The 2,436-nt window shown below is 45.9% G+C and overlaps 1 pseudogene; it reads left to right on the top strand.

Moving 5' to 3' along the window:
* Window positions 1-435: 435 nt before the first annotated feature.
* On the top strand, window positions 436-1,080 carry LOC110308366 (annotated as a pseudogene).
* Window positions 1,081-2,436: the final 1,356 nt, after the last annotated feature.

Genomic DNA, 2,436 nt, shown 5'->3' with positions numbered 1-2,436 from the left:
GTGACTTTCTGCATTAACTACCATCTACTATTACTACTACTACTACTACACACATGCACACACACACACACACACACACACACACACACACACTTTCTCTGATCAGATGCTCACTTAACAAAATAATAGGAGTAGCTTCACTCCTGGGGCGTATGAACTCTCCAAACCATGGGTTCCTTGACCAGATTATAGTAGCAGGTGTATATTTATTCCTGTATAGCAAGCCTTAAATCCAAATAAATGGCAGTTAATCACCTCCATAACATTCAGGGCAGTGTTGCACTCAGGGTCATTATGGTAGTTCCCAGGGTTCACATCACAGAAAAAAGAATCACTAGACAGTTGCCCCTGCTTCATTCCCAGCAGCCTACACAGCACCTCCCATACTATGAAAGCTATCAGACTTTCTTTCCGGTTTCCCTGGCAGCTGCAGTCATGAGCAGCAAAGTCCCACGCGACACCCTGTACGAGGTGGTGCGGGAAGTCCTGCACGAGAACCAGCGCAAGCGCTGCAAGTTTCTGGAGATGGTGGGGCTGCAGATCAGCCTGAAGAACTACGACCCTCAGAAGGACAAACGTTTCTCGGGCACCGTCAGGCTTAAGTCCACCCCTCGCCCCAAGTTCTCGGTGTGCGTTCTGGAGGACCAGCAGCACTGTGATGAAGCCAAGGCCATGGATATCCCCCACATGGACATCGAGGCACTCAAGAAGCTTAACAAGAACAAGAAGTTGGTCAAGAAGCTGGCCAAGAAGTACGATGCCTTTTTGGCCTCTGATCAAGCAGATCCCACGTATCCTGGGCCCAGGCTTAAACAAGGCTGGCAAGTTCCCCTCCCTGCTGACACACAATAAAACATGGCGGCCAAAGTGGATGAGGTGAAATCTACAATCAAGTTCCAGATGAAGAAGGTGCAGTGTCTGGCCATCGCTGTTGGCCACGTGAAGATGACTGATGATGAGCTGGTCCACACCATTCATCTGGCTGTCAATTTCTTGGTGTCCTTGCTCAAGAAAAACTGGCAAAACGTCCAGGCTTTGTACATCAAGAGCACAATGGGCAAGCCCCAGTGTCTGTATTAGGATGTTCCAATAAACCTCAGTGCTACCACTCAAAAAAAAAGAAAGAAAGAAAGAAAGAAAAAAGAAAGCTACCAGAATGGAGGAAACTTTTAGTCAGTAGTTTGATCTCTCCAAGTCCTGTGACCAACGTTTGTGGTGTCTTTGGCAATAGGCTATTACCATCCAGTTCTGGTGGGCAAGCAAGAGCATCCTGACCAACAACTCAATGGGGGAAGGTGTCGCACACCTACCCCTGAGATTTGTATTTGGCAACCCATGATTCTTGGAGGAACACTATCCCCATGTAGGATAACTCCATTTAAACTCACACATATATGAAGTTTGTAAAATAGTAGGTTTTCATATGGCTTTTCAAACATCCTTAACGTTAGCTGTCATCTGCCTTATTCACTGAGGCAAGCTCTCTCAGCAAATCCAGACTCACTAGCCAGCTCAGGGCTGCACACTCATGTAGCATTTCCATGGTTTCTAACATCCAAATTCTGGTCCTTAGGCTTATACAGTAAGTACTTTAACCTCTGAGCCCAGTCTCCAGCCCCCAACCTTCTACATACTTCATGAAGAACTAGAAGAGAGGAGCTGAAAATATCCAAACATGAAGAAGTAATAAGAGACAGAGAGCTGGCCATCTGATGGGACACAATACACTTTATATCCACATACAGAAGCACTGTGCCGTTCCCTGTAAATACACACGGTCATTGTACTGGGTTACAATAAACATGCCATCAGAAAAGAAAATCTGTCACCTAAGCTAGTTCCCAATGCTTGTTGGAGCCTGTGATATAGAGATCTGTGTATTTGACAAACCCCTGAAGAAACGGAAATTTTGGCCTCAGAAGGTTCCAAGGCAGTGACCTTGTTATTGTTCCTAGGGTAAGCTATTTTAATATTTCTCAGTATGTCAGCACCGAGTGCTTCCTCCTAATCCCACGTGTAAAATCTATCTGAAAAGGCCGCATAGAAACCAGAAGAACACTGCAACAAAAGAACTCAGCGACAAGGGGACGTTTACATAGGCTCTTGAATAGCTGAGTTCCAGGGGGCCACAGCAGCAAATGCAACAATTCATGTGCAACCAATCCTGAAATGTTCCTTGCAGGAGGTGAGTTTTGAGTCACATTTTAAAGGCAGTGAAAGCCATTGACTGAAGCCAGGAAACTGGAGGGAAATGATTTCACCAAAACCTCGAATCTTAAAGCAAAACAGACTCAACTTTTTCTTTCTGTCCTGAGGGAATAAATATTTGAGACAGATGAGGGGCGGGGAGGAGGGTGTGAGATCAGGTAGGGAGAAGTGGGTGGAGAGTTGCTCCAGGAAGCAGCCTGGCTTGTGTTCTGAGGCTAGTACTGAATG

Source organism: Mus caroli, chromosome 13, assembly GCF_900094665.2.
Source record: "Mus caroli chromosome 13, CAROLI_EIJ_v1.1, whole genome shotgun sequence".
NCBI classification, from domain to species: domain Eukaryota; kingdom Metazoa; phylum Chordata; class Mammalia; order Rodentia; family Muridae; genus Mus; species Mus caroli.
The sequence above is the reverse complement of the archived record's forward strand: the minus strand, read 5'-3'. Positions and strand labels throughout refer to the sequence as shown.